Raw genomic sequence first — 24093 nt, forward strand, 5'->3', positions numbered from 1 at the left:
GGGGACTGACTGTGGCTGAGGTCCTGTGCCCACCAGGCACAGCTGGGAAACGGGGCACTGATTTGCCCAGAACCACCAAGACCATGCTCAGATTTTTCCACGCCCGACGCCCGCAGCCTCCTGCAGAGAGGCTGCCCCCTTCCAGTTCCTTGCCACTCCCCAAGGATGCCAAGAAACCCACCAGGAAGGTCCCACAACTGTGGCTCCTGCCGACCTGCGGCTGACCCCGGCAGTCCCTCCATTGTCCATCTGGATGGTTTATGTGCCCAGGACGGGGTGACCTAGTATTTCCCTGCAAGGAGGGCGCTGGGGTCCTCCAGACGGGCTGGCTCCAGGCGGGCACCCACATCCTGTCACCCCTGCCGGGACCCCTTCTTCCCCCCGGCACCCAGCCCAGGCCCTTCCTTCCTTTTTCAAATTAAAATAAAAAAATTCTTTTTTGAGGGAGGATCCTGCTCTGTCACTCGGGCTGGAGCGCAGTGGTGCGATCATAGCTCACTGCAGCCTCGCCCTCCCTGGCTCAAGGGATCCTCCTGCCTCAGCCTCCCGAGCAGCTGGGACGGCAGGGCATGCCACCACACCCGGCTAATTCTTCTATTTTTTGTAGAGACGGGGTTTCCCTATGTTGTCCATGCTGGTCTTGAACTTCGGGCTCAAGCGATCCTCCTGCCTCAGCCTCCCAAAGTGCTGACCTCACAGGCGTGAGCCACCGCACCCACCCCCTTCCTTCCCTTTTCCCGTCCTCACCTTCACTTCCTGAGCTGGACGCCGCAGCGTCTGAGGAACTGTGAAGTGCTGTGCGTGGGGATGTCCCCCATGGTTTTTCCTGGTGGGTTTTATGAAGTCAGTGAGGATAGCGGTTGTCAGGTGACTGCCCCAGCACTGCAGGATCCAGGCCGAGCCCCCAGTACGGGGCTGAGCCCCACCCCCGGCCCAAGGAGCCCCTGGGATCCTGCCCTGAGCCCCTGCCTGGGACTAGGGCAGCTGTGGCCGGGCAGCCTGGGCGGGCGTGTTCTCCACACTTCCAGGAGGCGGCTGGAGTTATTGGCCCCATCTTTAACCTGCGAGGATTGGAGTGGTTACGTGGCTTGCCTGGGGTCACACCGCTGGAAATGACAAGGGACGGGGAGTGGGGACCTGACGTGGGGTCTGCATGGGGTCCTCTGCCCACGTCCCACCTCCCCCTGTGCTGGTGAGGCAGGCTGAGGAAGAGCCGGCTTCCGTGGGGCAACAAGGCTCTGCCCCTCAGAGACCCTTCCTCTGGGTTCGTCGTGTGGCTACTTGGGTTCGTGTCTTTGGAACAAGGGTGGGGGCACTGCGGCCTTGGGAGGGGCTCCAGAGGGCCCGAAGATTCTGGGAGGAAGAGAGGAGCCTTCGCCACAAGATGCAAGATGAGGGGGGCAACGGGGCAGGGAGAGATGGCAACCCCAGGAGACTGTGCTCAGGTACAGCTGCAGAGGCGCTCAGGAAGCCCGCAGAGCCACAGACAGACTGGGCTGCACCCTAGCAGAGGGCGTTAGCAAGGACTCTTCAGATCCGAGTGCTGGAGACCCACTCAGATTGATTGAGGTCAAGTGGGTATTTACAAGGTGGGCATTGCTGGCTCCTACCAGAAAGTGCAGGGTGGTCGGTTTCAGGTACGGCTGGATTCAGGTGCTCCAACAGCACCATCAGGGCGTGGACTCTTCCCACCTCTGGCTCTGCTTTTCTCCACCTGGGCTCCATTCCCAGGCAGGTTCCCCACACTCTGGTGGCCCTGCAGGGAGGGGCCTCTTTCTGAGCATCCCAGTCCCAGAGCCTCAGTGACCTGGCCCAGGTCGCTGTCCAACTCTGGGACAATCACCGGGGTCGGGGCCAGCCCTGGGTGGAGGACCCACTGGGAGCCCAGGGGTGGGAGAGTCCCCAGCCACACTGACTGAGATCGAGGACTTTCCCAAAGGAAAACCAGAGTCTTAGCTGGAAGAGAAGATTGAAGTTTGGTCAGCAAACACCATAGAGGGCTGAGTACCCCTCTTGTTTACCTCCCATGACGGGAAGCTCATCACGTCCGAGGACCCCTCTTGCTTACCTCCTGTGACGGGGAGCTCATCACATCCAAGGACGCCTCTTGCTTACCTCCCGTGACGGGGAGCTCATCACATCTGAGGACCCCTCTTGCTTACCTCCTGTGACGGGGAGCTCATCACGTCTTAGGACCCCTCTTGCTTACCTCCCGTGACGGGGAGCTCATCACGTCTTAGGACCCCTCTTGCTTACCTCCCGTGACGGGGAGCTCATCACGTCCGAGGACCCCTCTTGTTTACCTCCCGTGATGGGGAGCTCATCACATCCGAGGAAACTTGTTCATGGAGCCCTTGAAGGGCGACGGCCATCCTGTGGCCGGTGGGGGCAGCTGGCACTCACTCCCTTTGCAAACCCAGCAGTCTGTGCTCAGCCCCGCCCTGCAGAATGAATGATGCTTCCTGGCCACAAGAACTCCCCAGGCCCTGGGTGAGAGGAGCTCTGGGAAATGCAGGAAGAAGATGGTCTTGGGCCTTCGTGCCTGTCTGGGAGGACCCACACCTCCCAGGCTGCTTGGTCTGGGTGCCTGTGCAGGTCACGGCTCATGTGTGGCCTCCTGTGTCCCGAGGCTGAGCCGCACCGCCACCCACACACACCTACCTATGATGGGTGCCCCGGCCAGTCTCCTGGTGCAGGCCCAGCCCACTGTCCCCGGTCCCTAGGACACCCCCACCTCCAGCTTCCCAGACGCACAGCCTAAGGGCTCATAGCGGCCCAGCCCCAGGATGGCAGGGCCTTGCTCTCAAGCCAGTGCTGGCCCCACCGTCCATCTTCCAGCTCTGAACTCCCAGTCTGCCAGCCCCAGAACCTCAGCCCTAGCCCTCGTCTCCCAGCCCACCGAGTGCTGGCCACAGCCCCCACACCCCGCCTCCACCCCACAGCTGCTCCCAGGGGCCTGCATCGCTTTTCAATTCCCCAGCTCTCTCTGGGTCCCGGGCCCAGGCCTTTCTTTCCCCAGGACCACGGGACCAGGCGAGGCTGCCCAGTCTGGGGGAGCGGGCGCCGGCCTCCCTGGAAGGCCACAAGGCACTCAAGCTCGGGGCCAGAGATGTGTCTGGAAGCCGCTGGGGACAGGGCCAAGGCAGTCCAGCCCAGCTGCTCCTTTGTTCCAGCCCCTGCCCCCCACACCCCCGGCCACGGGGCTGGCCTCAGCAGCACTCTCCGGCCAGCTCTAGGCTGGAGAGGGACATCCATTGTGGCCGCAAGGCCTCACCAACTTCACGGCAGCTGCCCAGCCCCACCTCCTCTTCCTGTGGTTGGGACATTTGCTGACCATGGCCTTTTCGGTCCAAGGTGGGTGGCCACAGGGAGCAGAGGGTCGGAGGTACAAAGCCCACAGGCCCCCAGGACCCAGGCAGGCTGAAACCCTCAGACAGCCTGTGTCCAGCCTCTTCTTTGCTTTCAGATAAGAACTTAAAAGAGAAAACATCCTACAGAAGAGAAGCTCGGCTTTTCCCCACTGCTGGCTGAGTGGGTTTCCTAAGAGTGAGTATGTCCTCCGCCCCAGCAGCGCTTTTCAGCAAGGAGCATCTCCGTCTCCGTGGAGGGCAGCCTGGAATGGGGGAACGTGGTCAGGCTGCCACTGCCGTGGCCTGTGTGGCTCGGAGTGGGCTGGCGACCGTGACCGCTGGCTCCAAGGAAGAAAGAGCCCAGATGGGGAGTGTCTGCCTGTAGCTGTGGTGCAAATGCTCCCGCCGGGGCTGGCTTCGAGCTGCCAAGGGGACACACTGCAGGCCGGAGTGGGCACCCTGCGGTGACCCCACGTGACCCGGCCTCAGACAGACACAACACACGACCAACCTCACGAGCCTGGAGGAGCGCACGGGGCCACACCGTGAGAGGCAGGGGCGAGCGCTGTGTTCAGCGCTTCTGTTTATAGTGACTCCTCTGTTTGTAAGTTCTTATGATTTAATTTGTTTTTGAGACAGGGTTTTGCTCCATCACTCAGGCTGGAGGGCTGTGGTGCAACCACAGCTCACTGCAGCCTCAACCTCCTGGGCTCAACCTCCTGTCTCAGCCTCCTGAGGAGCAGGGACCGCAGGTACACGTCACTGCATCCAGCTTATTGAGTTATTGATTTTTGAGACGGAGTCTCACTCTGTCGCCCAGGCTGGAGTGCAGTGGCGTGATCTTGGCTCGGTGCAAGCTCCGCCTCCTGGGTTCACGCCATTCTCCTGCCTCAGCCTCCCAGGTAGCTGAGACTACAGGCACCTGCCACCACACTCGGCTAATTTTTTGGTATTTTTAGTAGAGATGGGGTTTCACCGTGTTAGCCAGGATGGTCTCGATCTCCTGACCTTGTGATCCACCCACCTCAGCCCCCCAAAGTGCTGGGATTACAGGTGTGAGCCACCGCACCTGCCCAATTTATTTTATTTTATTTATTTATTTATTTATTTTGAGACGGAGTCTTGTTCTGTCGCCCAGGCTGGAGTGCGGTGGCGCGATCTCAGCTCACTGCAAGCTCCACCTCCTGGGTACACGCTATTCTCCTGCCTCAGCCTCCCGAGTACCTGGGACTACAGGCGCCTGTCCCCACACCTGGCTAATTTTTTTGTATTTTTAGTAGAGACGCGGTTTCACCATGTTAGCCAGGATGGTCTCGATCTCCTGACCTCGTGATCTGATTTGTTTTTTTGTCTGTAGAGATGAGGTCTTGCTGTGTTGCCCAGGCTGGTCTCTCACTCCTGTCCTCCAGCGATCCCCACTCCTCGGTCTCCTGGCGTGCTGGGATTGCAGCACGAGCCCCGACGCCCGGCTGATTTCATTTTAATAGTGCTGCGTACAATGGGCCAGCTCACCCGATTCCAGGACATGAAGGCTCAGCTCTTATGAGCTGGCTCTGCACACCACCTGTGGGATGGCTCCAATTCACACCAGACCCCAACAAGACCGAGGCTTTGGTCTGAGCCTGAAGGCCCCAGCGAGGACAGTGCCACCCTTAGCCCCGAGCAAGAGGGGTCCTGTGTTCCCCTCCAGTTCAGCTGAGGCCTGAGCTGCCTTTGCAACCCCATCCCGAGTGCCCCAAGGCCCTGGGGTTCCTGCAGCTCCTGCACCAAAGGTCCCACGAGCACTCCGTGTCTTCCTCTTCCACGTCCTCTGCCTGCGGTGCTGTGCTCGGTGTGGGGGCAGCCGAGGGCACTCTGTGCAGGATGTGGACGCAGCATGGCCGCTCGGAGTGCGGGCCCAGCAAGAGCCCGAAGCTCCCTTCCCATGAGGGTGAAGCCGGAGGCGACAGAGGGAGGCAGGGGGTGTGGCTGTGTATTGTCAGGAAGCAGAGATTTCTAACCTTGAGTCTGAACGTCCAGGCTGGTGTGAAGTCCGTCAAGGTGGGAGCAGGGAGCCCACTCTGCGAGTTCCACGGGGCATCAGCCGGGGCGGTGATATTTAAACTGTGCGTTCCACAGGGCGTCAGCCGGGGCGGTGGTATTTAACGCCAGGACCCGCAGTGCGTGGGCCTCTCCTGAGCTCCGGGCCCTGCCTGCCTTAGGGCATCTGCCAGGTCGTCTGTATTTAAATGCTTGCCCATGTGGTGCCTGGGCCTTGACGGAGCTCCAGGGCCTGCCCACAACGGTGCAGCCGTGTTCTAGGAGGAAACACACCCGGTGAAGGCTGGAGGAGGGAAGAGTGAGCTTTCCCTGCCTGGGAGTCTCTGAGGGGTCCAGACTGAGGGTTGGGGGTGCAGGAGGGGAGGCCCCAGGGCTCAGCGGATCCCAGGGTGTTCCCAGCAGGGTTCAGTGGGTTTTGTTGAGGAGTTTGGACTCTGCTTCAGGGGTAATGGGAGCCAACAGGCCGGGGGTACCTCCTCCCTCCTCCCTGTGATCCGGGTGCTCGGCGGAGCCAGGCAGCGTGGCTGAGGCCCCACAGGTGTGCGGGAGGGAGTGCAGAGCTGGGCGCCGTGGTGCCTGAGGACAGAAGGGGCTTCCTTCCCGGGGCAGCAGCCTCCCTGCAAGAAGGCGGCTCTCCAGGGCTGCCTGGAACGCATAACCGACAGCTTGCAATCTGCACCCTGTGATTTATTTACATGGGGTTAAATACTGCAGGGATCCCGCGCTGCTGCGTCAGGATTGGGCCCACATAGGAGGTCACATAGGAATCCACAGCGAACCATTTGCCTTGCATGAAAAATGCACGATGGCGTCACAAAGCCACCAGGAAGTTTCGAGATGTCCGTGCTATGGTCCTCACACGGCCGACTGGCTGTCAACGCCCCGGTCCTGCCGCCCGTGTTGCCAATGGATGATCCAGGCGTCCCTCGCGCGAGGTGCCTTGGAGAGCCTGCAGACACCAGGCCTCTCGCCAGGGAGTGAGGGAAAGGTCTTCCCCTGGGACCCACGAGTTCCTCCTCAGCTCTACCTTCACCCACAGGCCACGGGAAAACCGTCTGGTGCATGGGGCTCAGCGCACCACCAAGAGCCTTTTAAAAAGGCTTTGGGCAACATGGAGGAAGAAAGCCCAGTTTTAAACACCAAATGTGGTCTGTGGAAACTTCCCAGGGTAGCATGTCCAGTGGGAGCGTCTGTGGAGATGGGAACGCCAGTATCTGTCTGAGCCACATGGTGGTCACCGGTCACACGTGGTGGGAACGCCCGTGTCTGTGTGAGCCACGTGGTGGTCACTGGTCACATGTGGCTGCTGAGCCCTTGAAGTGTGGCCCATGTAATTGAGGAAGTGTGGCCTGTGCAATTGAGGAGCTGGCTTTTAAATTTTATTAATTTTAATGAATTTAAGTATAAACATAAATAGCTACCATATTAGACCGTGTCTAGGTTGATGACAATATTGTCTTTTTTTGTTTCTGGCTTTTTAAAGTGGTTATATCATTATTATTATTTAATTAAATTAATTTATTTTTGAGACAGGGTCTTGCTGTGTCGCCCAGGCTGCAGTGCAGTGGGGCAGTCACAGCTCACTGCAGCCTCAACTTTCCATGCTCAAGCCATCCTCCCACCTCAGCCTCCCGAGTGCCTGGGACTACAGGCACGTGCCACCACGCACGGCAAATTTTTTATTGTTGGTGGACACGAGGTCTCACTCTGCTGCCTGGGCTGGCCTTGAACTCCTAGGCTCAATTCACCTTCCCGTCTTGGCTTCTTGGAGTGTTGGGATTGCAGGTATGAGCCACCTGTGCCTGGCCTATTTTTTATCTGTAAATATAAGGGGTACAGTTGCAGTTTTGTTACATGGAAACACTTGCAGTGGTGACGTCGGGGTTGTCCGTGTGGCCATCACCAGACAGTGTACATTGTACCCACCAGGAACTTTCTCATCCCTCACCCCACCCTCTCGTCTCCACGAATGAGTGTTCCCCACTCTGTGTCCACCCACGGGCGCCCATCATTCGGCTCCCACCTGTAAAAGTGAGGACACGTGCTCTGTGTCCCGTTTCTGAGTTGTTTGACTCGGCACTGTGTTCTCCTGTTCCATCCACGTTCCTGCAAAAGGCACGATTTTACACTTTTTCGTGGCTGAATAGTACCCCGTCGTGTATGTGCACGGCATTCTCCTTCTCCAGCCGTCTGTTGGTGGAGCCCTAGGCTGATTCCGTGTCTTTGCTATTGCGCACGGTGCTGTGATGAACGAACACCTGCAGGTGTCTTTTTGATGTAATCATTTCCTGAGTAGCTGCCCAGCAGTGGGATTGCTGGATGAGTTGTTTTTAGTTCTTTGATAAATCTCTTTACTGGGGCAGTGGGATTGCTGATGAGTTCTCTGTTTTTAGGTCTTTGATAAATCTCCAGGCTCCACAGGGGCTGACAATATTCCCGGTGAGGGTTTGGGAGACGCAGGTGTGTGTACTTCTCAGAACTCAGCCCGCGGGACCGTTAAGATCTGTGGATTCCACTGTAAATTCTGCCTAAAACAAGGGAACTGTTGACAGATATTGGACTCTAGTTAATACTTCTGAAATATTTGTGTGGAAATATAATGATGCCTACAACTTCCTGTGAAACGCGCCCAATAAAGTGAGATGGGTTGACGGAGGGGTGGAGGGACGGAGCGGTGAACGGGTCTACGGTGAAGATAATGAGCCCATGTGAATTGTAGAATCCAGGCGGAGGTGCCGGGCTCCACAATAAAATGCTGAAGAAGTTCCAAATACAGTCAGGGATGGAGTGTTCTCTTATTACGCTGGGCGGGTCATGGCGTAAGTTCCCCCCGTTAGGAGAATCACAGAACAATGGGAGGGGGTGGTGGGGAGTGGAGCTGCCTCTTGCCAGCTCCTGGGAGCCACCACACTCTATTCTGCAGGGCCATGTTCGGCGACATCACAGGGGCAGCGTGAAGACGGCTGTGGCGGCGGCGTTTACACCACGGGAAGCGGCAGTCGCTGCGAGTCAGGGTCTTCCTGGGTTGCTGACTGTTAGACGTTTGCCGGCACAGCACGGGGAGTGGCAGGGAGGCCTCTATCCCCCAGGAGAGTCCCTGAGGACAGGGCAGCGTCGACGCAGCTGTGCTGCTTGCACCCGGCACAAGTCCTGGCCCAGAGTGAGTGCCTGGCCTTCGTGTGTGGACTCGCTGTGGAAACAGGACGGGTGCAGGACAGCAAGTGCTGGTGGAGCATGGAGGGGAGGAGAGGGTGGGTCCAGACACCTCTTAATTTCCAAGCCTGGAACTGAGGTGCCCCTCCTTCTGCCTTCTCCACCCCCACAGGGGCCGTGCTTGTTCCTGGGGCGGCTCAGTGTGGCTTCTGAGCCCCAAACCCACCAGCTGGATGGTCCACGAAGGGCCACTCATTCATCAGACAGCTCAGGGCCATTCGCAAATCAGGTCGCCACCGTCTAGAGTTTGTCTTCTCCTCAGTGGGCCCAACAAGGGCATTCCTCAGCTACACATGTACAGAGGCAGGTGGCCAAACTCTGGCCCCATGAGGGGCCCTCCCCACCTGGTCTGAGGGTCCAGTCCCTCCCCGAGTCCTCACATGAGCAGCGGCAGGATGATCTCTGCCTCCAGGGACCGACCTCCCTCCCGAAGAGCATTTAGAACAAGTCCTGGGCGTGGGAATGCATCCCTGGGCTTAGTTCCCGAGCAGGCTTGGAGGGCAGTGGCCCCGTCTGCATTGACCAGAGGCCCAGTGGCTTCAGTTCACACTATTGCACATGCACACACACACGCACATCCTCGCACATGCACACTTGCACACACCCTTGCATGCACCCTCCCACACCCTCTCACACATGCACACCCTCATGCACGCATGCACACGCACATGCACACTGCACACCCTTACACACACGCATGCACACGCGCACACACATGCACACGTGCACACCCTTACACACACGCATGCACATGCGCACACACATGCACACACACGGCATGCGCCGTGTTTAGATAAAATGTGTTCGTGGCCGTTCTGTTCTGCAACTTGTTCATCGTACCATTTCGACTCTTGCTGTCCTGCTGTCCACACGCGGATGTGCCCCGACACTGTGTCCTCTGCTGTGGGGTGTCCCACGGTGCTCCACACCCCTTGCCCGGTCCTCAGGTGTGCGGCCCCCATGCCGTCCACCTGCGGGCCCCTGCTGGATGACAGGCACCTGCACGCACCTCAGAAGCGTCCGCACAGTCCCCGCCCAGGGCTGAGGCCTCTTTCTTGCATCCACACAGGGCTGGCTGCTGTTACACTCTGGTGCCGTCCGCCAGGTGGGCTGGAGCAGCTTCGAGCTGGGTCTGACGTGCGCATCATTGCCGGTGTGTGAGGTCAGGTGTCTGGTCGCTGACGGCGGCCTCCCTGCGTGTCCTTCTCTGGGAATCGCCTCTCCTGCCCTTTGAGAGAAGCATGCCTTCCATGTTACACAAATGTTCCTCCCGCTCCAGCCCTGCCCTCCCCAGCAGCAGGACACAGGCCGGTGCTGAATAAGCCCTTGTTGGCCGGGGCTGGGCACACAGTGAAAAGGGTTTGTGAACCGAGCCAGGGCCGAGAAGAAAGCAGCGGCCGCCCCTGGGGAGCGGGGACTGGGCCGGGGGCTCTGTGCCAGGGCACACTGAGTCACAGGGCAGGGGAAGGTCCAAGGGGCCGCTCCCATCCCGTGGATGGCCTCGCTAGCCAGTGTGCCTACCCTTGCGGGGCCTCAGTTTCCCAGTGGGCAGATTCCCCTCCATTGTCCTGGGGTCAGGCTGGTTCACATGCCCTGAGGGACATCCCCTGGGGCCTGCCCTGCCCAACTCCCTGCCAACCAGATGCCCCCACTGTGGGGATATTTTCCACCAGGCAGGAAGCCAGATGTGGAGGTGGGGTGCTGCTTCCACGCCCCAGGGGTGTTCCCCGTCCCTGACCCCCTTCCCCAAAGTCAAGGAGCAGCATCCAGATACACGGGGTCCACGCGGGAATGGACAGGCCCTGCCCAGCCGGCAGCTGAACACCCTCAGCGGAATTGCCTTCTGCTGACAGCAGGTGCTGACGTTCACCCAGGCTCCCTGACACCATCTGTCAGCGGCCTCGGTGCAAGGACCAGGCTCTGGCACAGACACCTTCCCTCCTCCCAGGCCCCCCTTCTCCTCTCCCAGTCCCGAGCCCATGGGCCCACCAGGGAGGAGGGGGGAGGAAGGAAGGAGGAGGGAGAAGGCTGACCTCCGCTTTCTGGGTTGACTCCCGGCTGGAGCAGAGCTTTGGTGGGGCAGAGGCCTTTCTGTCTCCAGCCCATGTGCCCAGCCCAGCCCAGCCCGCTCCTTCTGAGCCCCCTGGGGTAGGATGTCCAGTGCCAGCTGCCCACGGGGCTGCAGGTCTGGGCTGCTTCTCCTGGAACTCAGGGTCTTGCAGCTGTGCTGGAGAGAGCTGAGCCTGAGCCCCACAGGCCCGGGAAGGGCAGAGCACATTCCTGGACTCCATGCCCAGGGCTCCTTCCCCAGGGCCCTCCACATGCCTGATCCTAAGGGCGGTGTAGACAGCGAGAAAGGAAGTGTGTTCTCTGGGGGGCTGGAGTGTGGGCATGGCGTCACTGGCCACCGTGCATGCCAGGAGGAGGTTGAGGGGGTCCTGTAGGGCGGGCTGGGCAGGGGTGAGCAGCTCCCGATTCTGGGTCTCTTTGGCCTGCAAGTGACGGAAACTCAGTCAATCTCAGCGAGAACGCTTGGGTCACAGGGCTGCAAAGTCAGGGTGAACATGCAGCTTCAGGTCCGGCCTGATCCAGGGACTCGGACACTCAGCCATGGTTGCGCCCTGCCTCCCTCTCTGTCCTGCTGCCCTCTGGGATGGCTTCTGCTGTGGAGAGGCGCCCGCACTCCATGTGCAAAGTAGCTGTGACCTCCTTCACTCCCGGTGTTTCTGGAGGACAGCCCGGGCAGCACGGGTGGGTTCCCAGGGCCTCCTGCTCACCGTTGGCCGTCGCTGGTCCTCTGGTCGGCCGGATCTGCAGAGGTGCCCACCTGAGATGGAGCAGGGTTGGTCCTCCTGGACTCAAGGATGAGGGGTCGAGGAGGGTCCCAGAGGGAAGTGGGGGGCCAGGCAGGGGGTGCGTTCTGGGCCCAGAGTGGCCACACAGCCCCCAAGGGGCCATTTCCACGGAGTTTGTGGGACCTCATCTTAGTCCCTCCGGCCGCTGGAACAGAAGACTGTGCACTAGGCAGCTCATAAGCAGCAGGAATTCACCACTCACAGTTCCAGAGGCTGGAAGTGGAGACCTGGGTGCCGGCAGGTTCAGTGTCTGCTGAGGGCTTCCTGGGGCACAGACGGCGTCTTCTGGCTGCGTCCTCACATGGGAAAGGGGCGAGGAAGCTCTCGAAGCCCCCTTTTGTAAGGGCACTAACCCATCCACGGGACTTCACCCCATCCCCTCCCAAGACCCCGCTCTGAACACCAGCACCTTAGGGGTGAGGATTTCAGAGCAGGAGCTTGAGGCACGTTCAGTCCATAGCCCCTAGAACCCTAGGTGAGTGGTCCACATGGCCTTCTTGGGGGTGAGCGGGCTTGTTCCTCGGCTTGTCGTGGGGGCCACAGTGCGGTGCCTGAAGTCTCCTCCAGATCTCGTAAGAGAAGAGATAAATGCCCCCACCCCCTCGTGCTTCTCCTAAAATTCTAGGAGGGTCCGGAGGGCCCTTAATCCCAGCCCGAAACCTGGGCTGGGCGTCCCATCCCGGGCGCCATCCCCCTCGCCCTGAAAGCTCCCAGCAGCCTCCGTGGGTGCCGCTTCCTCACCAGGCCCGGGGTGCCCGGCCCTCTGGGAACGCTGGGTCTTGGGGTGGACACGGTGCTTTCTTATTCCCCTGAGGACTAGCCGGCCTGAGCGGGGGTGCGGTGCGTAGGGCGAGGGCCCCCGGAGCCAATGCCCAGGCTCCGTTGATGCTGGGAGTGTTGGGGGAATCTCAGGGGTCTCCATCAATGCTGGGAGTATTGGGGAGTCTCGGGGTCTCTGTCCGATGCTGGGAGTGTTGGGGAGTCTCGGGGGTCTCTGTCCAATGCTGGGAGTATTGGGGAGTCTCGGGGTCTCCGATGCTGGGAGTGTTGGGGAGTCTCGGGGTCTCCATCAATGCTGGGAGTATTGGGGAGTCTCGGGGTCTCCATCGATGCTGGGAGTGTTGGGGAGTCTCGGGGGTCTCTGGCCTCAGCAGCTGCATCCGTCACATGGAAGGAAGCAGAGTGCCTGGTTCCTGGGTTCCTGAGCCTCGGATGAGCTCGGATTTACAAAGAGCTGGAAGAGGCCGGGCCCCCAGCAGAAGCTCAGCAGGTGTTTGTCCGACAGGGTCAGACGATGCAGCCCCCGAAGCCGGCAGGCCTTCCCCTCTGGGCAGGTGGCAAGGAGCTGCCTCCGTTCACAGAGCTCCAAGCTCTCCTTTTCCTTCCCCCACGCCCGAGCTTAGCTGAGCAGAGGGAGACGGGGGTGTCAGGCACGCAGCCCCTTGTGGGAGCTCCCCCTGCCCCGCAGGCTGTGCGGTGTCTGAGAAGGACTCCTCCGCCGTGGGCAACAGGCGTGCCCAGCACCCAGACCCTGCCCTGACCAGCTGTCCTGCACCCACGTCCACCTCCAGGACCCTGCAGCCTGTGGAGGGAAGCCCTTGGCCGTGGTGGGGTCCTGAGCTCCCTCATGACCCCCCACAGGGGCCCAGCTTTCCTTTCCCCGACCACCTTTCCCCGAATTAACGGTTTTTGGCATGGGGTCCCTTCCCCACAACTCGCCTCAGGCTCCCACCATCACCCCCCAAGGAATTCTTCAGCTTTTGTGCTGAAAAGACCCCAAAGAGTACAGCTGGGGCCCTGCTTCCAAGGCCGCTGGGAACCTTCCCATCCAGCTTAGGGTCCCGAGTGCTCAGGGTGGCCTGTCCTCCCCGGAGCATCTGTGTCCACTGGGAAAGAGGCAGCAGCTCTGGCCACATCAGGAAGCCTCTGGTGGGCATGGCTGGGCCCTGTACACGGGCCTGGGGGTCCCCTCCTGCAAGCAGGGCTCTGGCCGTGATGGACAGACAGGACCTCAGGAGGGTTCAAAGGGGCCGCCCCTGTCCTGATCCTGGGCACTGCACCTGATGACCACAGCTCCTGGGACAGGGAGGGCCGTCCCCAGGCTGCAGAGACTGAGGCTGGCCTGCGGACTGTGGATTCATGGGGCCTGGCTCTCTATTAGTATGAGTAGGGTCTTCTCCCAGCCAGAGGCTGCCAGCGGCTCCCAGGGCCCTTTCAGAGATGGTGGGTGGGCGGGACGTGGGGGCTGTCTGTCATCCAGGCGCACCTTGGGGAGCATCGTTCCTCGTGAGCTGGTTGTAGGTCGGTCACCACTTAGAGGCCCTTAGGTCCCTGCAGGCAGGAGCCATGGGGGCCCCTTTGTGGCTGTTTCAGGACAGCCTTGCACCTGGATCCCACCGCTTGGTGTTTCTTGATGGGGACAGGGGAGCTGTTGTTGGGCCAGGCTGCATAACGAGGCCCCCCACCTTCACTGTGGAGTCACTGAGGTTGGAGGGGTGAGACAGGGGACTTCTGCCCAGGGCTGCTGCTCCCCAGAGCCCCTGCAGAGAGGCCCCTGCACTGTCCCCCTGCCTCAGGGGCCTGGGTGAGTGCTCCTGGAGGAGGGCCTGGGTGCAGAGACGCTGGCACAGACCTTCCGCCACCGTGAACTGCTCCGGGCCCCGCCCTGGCTGTGTCCCCCACCCCTTTTGAAGGGGGCAGGCCAGCCTGGAGCTGGCTGGAGGCCATGGCTCCTGGGTTCCTCTGTGTCGGGTTTTTCACAATATCAGGCAGCACTTCCAAAGCAGAAACTCAGGAGAAACACCAAGGGCTCCAGAGTATCCTGCGGGAGCTTGGGAAACGGTGAGTTTTTGAGGGGTGGAGGCCCAGCCTGCCCTTGGAAGTAGCTGCTGAGATAGTGGCCTCCTCTACCAGCCACTGGCAGGGACCCAGGAAGCACCCTCCATCTTTGGAGCTGCAGCGAGGGGTGGGCAGCGGCCCCTGGGCAGGGGGCACTGATCATAGACCCAGACAGTGGTGGGTAGCCCATGTGTGCTGACCGGGCCCGGTGTCAGGCCCTGGGGTCCTCAGGTGCCCATGAGGATTGACACTGCTGGTTTCATCAAAGGGGATACCCTGGCCTTCCAGAGGGAGGGCCCAGGGAAGGGTCTCTGGGGGTTCCTGCAACTCTCACCTCTGTCCTTTGAAAGCCATCAGAGATGGCCGGGCCTGGGGCCACCAGGGGTGACTAGGGGGAGCTGGGACTGTGAGGGCTGTGAAGGCTTTGCCTATCCTGAGCAGGGCTGCACCTTCAGTCCCAGGGCCCGGACACCCCAGGCTTGTCCGTGGGATGGCGATAGGAAGGGCTGTCCTGCGGCTACTGGAAGTTAAGACGGGAACTGACATGGAGAGAGCCCCCGGGCCTCCGGCTTCCAGAGTCAGCTCCTGCAGCCCCTCCCAGGCCACGCGCCTGGCCCAGAGCCTTCCCGCTCACTCCTGGCTGCCCCTCCAGGCCTGGACTTGAGCTTCAGAGAGGGGCAGGATTCCAGGGAGATGGAGCCAAGGGTTCTCTGGACAAAACGGAGTTGCCTCTGGCCAATTGGGATGCGATTCCAAAAAAACATCCTGCTCTCCTGGCCATCCTGGCTGGACTGCCCACATGGCCTCCTACAGACTGGGGGTGGGGAGGGGAGGTGTCAGCAAGGAACTTTCCTGCCAAGACCAGAAGAGGCCAAATGGGCAGAGAGAGCACTTCTGCCCTGGAATCAAGGATTGAGGCCAAGGCTGAAAGCCAGCTCAGCCCAAGGTCACACCAAGGTGAAGGAGGGGAGCTGCTGTGTGCTCATCTCCGAAATGGGAAGAAAAACCAAGTATTTTTTGCTAAATCTCAGTAAAATAATTATTAACAATAATAAGCCCATGACACATTGACATAAATAACATTTTTAAAGAAAGAACTATTTTCTCCAAAGTACAAAGTAAATAACATTTTTTGCATTTTTGCAAATTTCTCTAACGTTTGAACTTGCAAGAGAGCAGTTGGATTCTTGTACCTGTGTTTGCATTAGACCAATGAGAAAATGAGAGCCAAAAGGACAAATGAGAACTTAGTATTATTCATATGCATGTGATGGTTTGGACACCATGGATTCCCCTGAAAGGGTCTCAGGATGCCTCAGGGGTCCCCAGGTTACACTTTGAGAACTGATAATGTAAGATATTTGATTAACACCAAAGAAGGCAGGAAAGAAGAAGAAAAAACTCAGAAGAACAAACATATGTATGATACAGATAGGAAACAAGTAGCAAAATGGCACACTTAAATCCATCTATTTTGATGTTTACAATAAACGTAAATGGACTAAACCCTTCTACTCTGCCAGCCCTTTGGGGAAGGGAAGCAGCTCTAACAGTGGAACGTTAGACACGCTGGTATGTGGCTGGAGACAACATCTTTAGGAAAGCATGTTTTTCCCCACTGTTTTTTTACCTCAAATATTTTGAGCCCTTATATGCTGGGCCCTGAATAGGCCTTGGGGAGATGAAGATGATTCAAACATGGTCTCCACTTGAGGCCTCATGGTCTAGGGGATTGTAAGCTGGGCTCAGAGACCCTCTTCCTTCCAAGCACTAGTGATATTTGTTCAATATCTTCCCCATGCATCTTGCTGAGTCTCTTTGCAACCACACTGAGAGCTGGACCTCTGGGTTTTTATCCCGTCTCAGACAGTGCACAGGTGTGAAAACAGGCTCACCTGGATCATCAACCAGCATTTGATGAGGGTCTGACTCAGTCGAGGTGGGTCACAGGGTTTGTCTAGAGCATCTCACATGCTCTATTTTATAGATGAAAGAAAGGGGAGGCTGAACGGAGGCAGCGAGCTCAGGCCCTCTCAGCTTGAGCACACCACCTGTCTCACATGTGAGTCCTCAGGGTGCTGTTTTGCAAGTGTCTCGTCAATCAGAATGCCAGGTTGTTAGAAGACTGTGGCTTGGGAAGGGCGTAACCCTCCTGAGTCAGTGTCTAACCCTAACCTGGCCGAGAGGCTCAGCTCGCTCACCTCCTAGGTTTGTGGCTGAGTTCAGCGGCTGGGCCTGTTTCCTCATCTGTAGAATGGGCATAGGCAGCCTATCAGATGACTGCTGGGAGGAGCCTGGGAGCAGGGGAGGGTCCAGGATGGGGACCAGGCCTGCTGGGCAAGGTTGGGCTCCGAGGCCAGACTGCACCTGGCGGACAGGTCAGGGCTGAGGCTCAGGGGACGCTGGGTGAGGACTTTATGGATTTTCACAGAATGACCTTTGCAGCCTGGGTTGTGGTTCAGTCCTTGGAGCCAGTCTGAGGCCCGCATCACTGCAGGGTTCTACTTCAGCAGTGGCCGCTGGCTGCGTCTGAAACCAGAGGCACCCGCCCAGCTCAGGGCTTCCTGTTGATTTCAGGTTGGTTCAGGAGCCCGGGGAGCAAACCCTAGGGGCTTTGGCTTGCCACCAAGACAGCTGAGAAGCCAGGAGCTGGGGGGCCACTTCTTCCAACCAAAATGATTTTTTTTTTTTTGAGACAGGGTCTGGCTCTGTCACCCAGGCTGGAGTGCAATGGTGTGAACTTGGTTCACAGCAGCCTCAACCTCCTGGGCTTGAGTGAGCTTCCCACCTCAGCCTCCTGAATAGCTGGGACTACAGGTGCCCACCAGCACACCCAGCTAATTTTTCTATTTTTTACAGAGATGGGGTCTCACTGTATTGTCCCAGCCGTAAAATGATTTTGATCATCATTTTCCTTTTCCCTTTAGTGTTTGCTACCCTCTGGGGGCCAGACCTCAGTTCTAATATCCTTTACACCTTTTTTTTTTGAGATGGAGTCTGGCTCTGTCACCCAGGCTGGAGCGCAGTGGCGCGATCTCAGCTCACTGCAACCTTCGCCTCATGGGTACACGCCATTCTCCTCCCTCAGCCTCCTGAGTAGCTGGGACTACAGGTGCCCGCCACCTCGCCCGGCTAGTTTTTTTTGTATTTTTTTTAGTAGAGACGGCGTTTTACCGTGTTAGCCGGGATGGTCTAGATCTCCTGACCTCGTGATCCGCCCGTCTCGGCCTCCCAAAGTACTGGGAATACAGGCTTGAACCACTGCGCCCGGCATTTTTTTTTTTTTTTAAATAAAACATCACATGAGAAAGTGGGCAAGAACTCTCCAGGCAGGTGTGGGTTTTGAAGCCCTCGGCTTCGAAGGGGTGAGGGTGACCCTGTGGGGGCTTTGCCAGGACGCAGGGGTGGACGGGGAGGCTGCTGGTTCTCCCTGGACAGGTTCCCGGTCTCTGCCTCCACGCTGAGAGCACAGGTGCAGGTGAGGTCCAGCCCCGTGGCCGGCAGGCTGCTCCCTGCGCTCCTCTCAGCCTCGGGCGCCCCAGTGCCTCCTCTCCCTCTGCCTCTGTGGTGTGAACGTCTGGGATCTGGGGTCTCGGCTCCTGGGCAGCCTGTGGGCTCCGCTGAGCGTCCGGGAACGTTTCGCTGCCTCTCTGGTGTCCCCGACGTGTGTCTCCTTGTGAAATGTGGAGTCTGGCCTGGGGTCGGCGTGCCGTTCCCTCACGGATTTCTGCTCTGTCCTCTCTCCCCTGCTTGGTGCTGCTCCAGAGCAGACCCTCCCTGTGGGGCCCACCTCTGTGCCCCCCGCACCAGCCCGAGGAGTTTCCGGAAGGTGCCAGACCCTCCCTGTGGGGCCCACCTCTGTGTCCCCCGCACCAGCGTGAGGAGTTTCCGGAAGGTGCCAGACCCTCCCAGCCCCCGGCGGCTCCCTGGCTAGCAACGGCGTCGCTGCGGTCTTCACCCGGCGTTTGCCCCGCGTGCCTGGGTCCCAAGCTCCCGTTTGTGAGGACACGTGTCATGCCGGGTTAGGGCCCCTCTGATGACCTCATCTTGACTTAATCACCTCTGTGAAGGCCTCGTCTCCAGGTAAGACCACATTATTCCATGCTGGCGCCAGGACTCAGCGCATCTTTTTTAGGGGACACGATTCACCCCTCACAGCTGGCTGGTGCCTCTCTCTGACTCCCACTCCCCTCCTCCCACAACTGCCCGAGGTCTCACCCCATCCCAGACCCTCATCCCATCCCACCCACAGGGCCCCACTTCCCTGGAGGGCGCCGCAGGCCGGGGCCCCCGCGAGCTGGCCCTGTGACCCAGGGTGATCCTGGAGGGCACCACAGGCCGGGGCCCCTGCGAGCTGGCCCTGTGACCCAGGGTGATCCTGGAGGGCACCACAGGCCGGGGCCCCTGCGAGCTGGCCCTGTGACCCAGGGTGATCCTGGAGGGCACCACAGGCCGGGGCCCCTGCGAGCTGGCCCTGTGACCCAGGGTGATCCTGGAGGGCACCACAGGCCGGGGCCCCTGCGAGCTGGCCCTGTGACCCAGGGTGATCCTGGAGGGCACCACAGGCCGGGGCCCCTGCGAGCTGGCCCTGTGACCCAGGGTGATCCTGGAGGGCACCACAGGCCGGGGCCCCCGTGAACTGGCCGCGTGACCCAGGGTGATCCTGGAGGGCACCACAGGCCGGGGCCCCCGCGAGCTGGCCCTGTGACCCAGGGTGATCCTGGAGGGCACCACAGGCCGGGGCCCCTGCGAACTGGCCGCGTGACCCAGGGTGATCCTGGAGGGCACCACAGGCCGGGGCCCCCGCGAGCTGGCCCTGTGACCCAGGGTGATCCTGGAGGGCACCACAGGCCGGGGCCCCCGTGAACTGGCCGCGTGACCCAGGGTGATCCTGGAGGGCACCACAGGCCGGGGCCCCCGCGAGCTGGCCCTGTGACCCAGGGTGATCCTGGAGGGCACCACAGGCCGGGGCCCCTGCGAACTGGCCGCGTGACCCAGGGTGATCCTGGAGGGCACCACAGGCCGGGGCCCCTGCGAACTGGCCGCGTGACCCAGGGTGATCCTGGAGGGCACCACAGGCCGGGGCCCCTGCGAACTGGCCGCGTGACCCAGGGTGATCCTGGAGGGCACCACAGGCCGGGGCCCCTGCGAACTGGCCGCGTGACCCAGGGTGATCCTGGAGGGCACCACAGGCCGGGGCCCCTGCGAACTGGCCGCGTGACCCAGGGTGATCCTGGAGGGCACCACAGGCCGGGGCCCCTGCGAACTGGCCGCGTGACCCAGGGTGATCCTGGAGGGCACCACAGGCCGGGGCCCCTGCGAACTGGCCGCGTGACCCAGGGTGATCCTGGAGGGCACCACAGGCCGGGGCCCCCGCGAGCTGGCCCTGTGACCCAGGGTGATCCTGGAGGGCACCACAGGCCGGGGCCCCTGCGAACTGGCCGCGTGACCCAGGGTGAACCACACAACCTCTCCACGCCTTGGTTTCCCTTCTGTGAAGTGGGGATGAAAGCAGACGCCGGTGCCGGGTTATGTCCACATGAGGAGCCAGCACAGGGCAGGCGCCCAGGACTCCAGTGCCCTTGCCCAGCATGAGGCCCTGTTCCAGGGGGAGAGGAGATCTCTGTTTTCAGGTTGCTCACTCCCTCCCAGCCTCAGTGTCTCAGCGACGCTCGTGGGGTCAGGACCACTCCAGTCACGCGTGCTTTCCCTGCCTGGCTGCAAAGTGACCTGGGGTCTCCTCTGTCTGTGGAAAGTGACAAATCAGCTCCTTTCACACCAGGGCTCTGGCCAGGGGTGACAGGTGGGAGCCCCACCCGTGTTTCACACCTGGGGTGCTGGGTGGCCCAGGTGCTTCACGGTGATGATGAGATGATGGTGACGGTGACAACACTGGGGTAGGAGGAAGAGGAGGAGGAAGGGGAGTAGGGAGAGGAGGAGGGGAGGAAGGAGGAAGGGAGATGGAGAGGAGGGAGGAGAAGGGGGAGGAGGGAGGAGAGGGAAGAGAGGGAGGGGAAAGAAAAAAGGAGGAGGAGGGGGAAAGAAGAAGGGGGAGAGGGAGAAGGATAGAGGAGGACGAGGAGGAGGGAGGAAGAGGGAGAGGAAAGAGGAGGAAGAGGAGGAGGGAGGAGGGGGAGGAAGGAGGAGACAGAGGAGGGGAAAGAAGAAAAAGGGGAGGGGTAGGGGAAGGAGAGGAGGAGGGGGAGGAGGAGAAGGAGGGGGAGGATCGTGGAGGAGGGGGGAGGAGGGAGGAGGAGAGGAAGGAAGAAGAAAGGTGGGGAGGAGGCAGTAGAGGGGAGAGGGAGAAAGGGGGAGGAGGAGGGAAGGAGGGGGCAGGAGGGGTCTTCAGTGGTTGAAAATACAGGCCTCCCAGAGCCCAAAGGCAGAGTCCTCAGGCCTCCCAGAGCCAAAGGCAGCCTCTGTGGGCTCCACTTCCCGGCCGAGGAAACCGAGGCATGGAGAGGTGATGGGACGTGCCTGTGTTGATGTTGCTCAAGAGGGTGAGGGCTGGGACCCTGCCCAGGCTGGGGACTCCTTTACTACCACTGGACAAGTTTGAGGAGCGTTTCAGCCGCCCAGCAAGGGCGCGTTCTCAAAGTTGCCAGGGGTTTGAACGGCTGGGGTGTCAGGAAAGGCCTGACCACTGAGGCTTCGAGCTCCTCTTCTCTGGCGTGGCGTGGCCGTGGGAGACACTCACGGGGGCCACGGCCTCTGCTTGGCAGTTGGAGACACGGATGAGCAAAACATGGGGCTGTGAATGACAAAATACTGCAGAACGAGCTCTGAGTGCTTGTGGACGAGCTCTTTCAAAACAAGGTCTCAGGCTGGGCGCGGTGGCTCATGGCTGTAATCCCAGCACTTTGGGAGGCCGAGGTGGGTGGATCACGAGGTCAGGAGATCGAGACCATCCTGGCTAACATGGTGAAACCCCGTCTCTACTAAAAATACAAAAAATTAGCCGGGCGAGGTGGCAGGCGCCTGTAGTCCCAGCTACTCGGGAGGCTGAGGCAGGAGAATGGTGTAAACCCGGGAGGTGGAGCTTGCAGTGAGCTGAGATCCGGCCACTGCACTCCAGCCTGGGCAACAGAAGTGAGACTCCGTCTCAAAAAACAAACAAACAAAAACAAAAACAAAAAAACAAGATGTCAGGGCCGCCACCCAAGGGCTTCTTCCAATCCCCCTCCCTCCTGGACCCCTTGGCAGACTGCAGGCCTCGAGCACCTGGCTGTGGTTTATTTATTTACGTATTTGAGACAGAGTTTCGCTCTTGTTGCCCAGGCGGGAGTGCAATGGCGCAATCTCGGCTCAGCACAACCTCTGCCTCCCGGGTCCCGGTTCAAGCGATTCTCCCGCCTTAGCCTCCTGAGTAGCTGGGATCACAGGTGCCGCCACCACGCCCGGCTAAGTTTTGTATTTTTAGTAGAGACGGGGTTTCACCATGTTGGCCAGGCTGGTCTCAAACTCCTGACCTCATGATCCGCCCGCCTCGGTCTCCCACAGTGCAGGGATTACAGGCGTGAGCCACCGCGCCCGGCCTGGCTGTGGTTTAGAGCAGAGCCGTTAACCACTTTCCCACCAATGCAGGCCAGTGGATTCATCTACAGTATGTCTGCATGCTACAGAGAAGGTCAGAGAGAAAAGAAGGAAGTAGCTGTGATTTCGACTTAAAAACAGCCTAGGTGTTCCAAATATTCCCCCAAGTCCCCGCTGAATTCTGGGGTGCCAGGAGCCGTTTCGGTAGCGTGGAGAGCAGGCTACAGACAAAGCTTGGCCTGCAGAGACCTCGCTGTGACGGGCAGGGTCACGTCTCACTGAACCAGGTGTCTCCGGGGGATGTAGGAGCCCTTTGGGGGATCTGTGTCCTGCCTCAGCCGAGTTTCACCTACCGGGTGCAGCATGGCGTGGTGTGTGTGTGTGGTGTGGTGTGATGTGGTGTGGATTGCCGTGCTGAGCCTGGCACGGGCCCTGGGTTAGCTGTCACCTCTCTGAGCCTCTGTTTGGTCACCTGAAGGGCTTGCCCGAAGACTGTCTGAGGAGTTCTGTTCTGAAGCTCTCTGTGTTTGTCCTGCAGCAGAAGGCGACGATTTTCAGTGACTGACCTAGGCAGGCCTCTGGTCGCTGCAGGAGCAGCTGCCCGGGGCCTCGTTCCTCCAGGAAGTGGATGTGTGCGTTTCCCGCCTGTTTCTGCTGCTGGGCTGCTGCGTGGCCGAGGCGGCTCTCCGAGGGTGCGCTCACCTCCGAGCGCGTCCCAGCACCTCCTTCACACAGAGGCGGCTGCAAATACTCGTTTAACTGTTCCCCACCTGCCCCATGCTGGGCCCCCTCCCTGATCACCCACTATGGTCCCCCAGCACCCACTGTGGGTGTCCGTCCTGGGCAGCTGGGTGGGTGAACCCTCAGCGGCTGGAGAGGCTGCCCTGGGTGTGCGGGCCCTGGAGGCAGGTCTGCTCGCTGGGCCTTTGCAAGGTGTGGTTCAGAGCTGGGGCTGCAGGGAGGGCCATGGGGAGGACCCCTCCAATCCTTCACAGTGGTGTCGATGACAGCAGGCTGTCTGCAGAACAGAGCCACAGACCCTGGTGGGGTCTGCCCTGCAGTCGTGCCGCTGCTTGCTGCGGTGAGGCCCGCGTACTCTGCCCCACTGCCACACTTGTGCCTGCCAGCCCACCGGCCCCCTCCTTTTCTCCTCCCTGCTTGCCTGCGGTGGAGAGCAGGGTTTGCTGATGTGGGGAGGTGGCTGCCTGGACAAGGTGTGGCCCAATGTGAGCCTGGGAATGTTCACCCGAATGTCCCCTCGGGGTCCAGAGGGTCAGTGCACTGCTGCTGTAGCCTGACCACAGCCTCGTCCTCCCCCAGGTTCATCCCTCCCTCCATTCCCCGCTTTCCTGCCCGGGCCTGCCCCTCGCTCCTCTTCACCCACTTCCCTCCTGAGCTTGCACCCATGGTCCTGGGGTCACACTGCTGACAACCCCCTCCCCAGGCGTCCCAGGCCCCGGGAGCTGAGTGGGGCCAACGTCCCCGGCTGTGCACAGAACACGGATTTCTGGTGGCCCAAGGAGCTCCTACAGGAAACCGTGGGACAAACCAGGTTCAGTGTGAATTCTGGGTGCGTTTCTGTGTGGCCGAGTCACGCCTCACACACGCCAAAGCACCAGGTCTCAAAAGTTCTGAATCTGGAAGACTAAACACAGCCAGGGGGTGGGCTGAGCGGGTCGGGGGTCATTCTCGGGGGCGGAGGAAGGGTCTTTGGAGGCCAGGGAGGGGAAAGCTGGTTACGACTCTGTCCCCCCAGGCCTCCTGCCGGCCTCCAGCCCTCCTAGGATGTTACCTGCAGCCCTGCAGACAAGTGCCTTGAAAATCCCAAACCAGAGGCAGCCAAGTATGAAACCAGCTCCCGGAGATGGAACAGAGGACAGGCCCCGCTCCTGTTTCATCCGATGCCAAAGGGGAGATCGCTTGACATTTGAGAAAACAGCGTGTGCGGCTTACATGCCCGCTCCTGGGAAGGCACTCACGCGTTCATCCGTGATGAGGCTCCGTTAGGGAGGGGGAGGCTGGAGGGGTCCAGATAACTACGGTGTCCCCCAGCCGAGGTCCTGGCAGGCGGGGTGGGGCCGGGGTGAGGTGGGCCAGGCAGGGAGCAGGCAGGCAGAGTGAGCCGGCTGGGGCTGTCGGGGCTAATCCCAGATAACTGCCCTTTGGACACTTGGGGACGGAGCCATCTCCTGTTTCTTTGCACTGAGCACGGTCTGAATGATCCTGAGAGCACCTTGGTGTTCCAAGGTCCCACACATATTTGG

At 60.1% G+C, this 24093-nt stretch overlaps 1 pseudogene; it reads left to right on the forward strand.

Annotated features, from left to right (window-relative positions):
* Positions 1–4292: 4292 nt before the first annotated feature.
* LOC103246910 (uncharacterized) lies at positions 4293–5645 on the forward strand (annotated as a pseudogene).
* Positions 5646–24093: the final 18448 nt, after the last annotated feature.

The sequence above is a fragment of the Chlorocebus sabaeus genome, chromosome 28 (assembly GCF_047675955.1).
Source record: "Chlorocebus sabaeus isolate Y175 chromosome 28, mChlSab1.0.hap1, whole genome shotgun sequence".
NCBI lineage: Eukaryota > Metazoa > Chordata > Mammalia > Primates > Cercopithecidae > Chlorocebus > Chlorocebus sabaeus.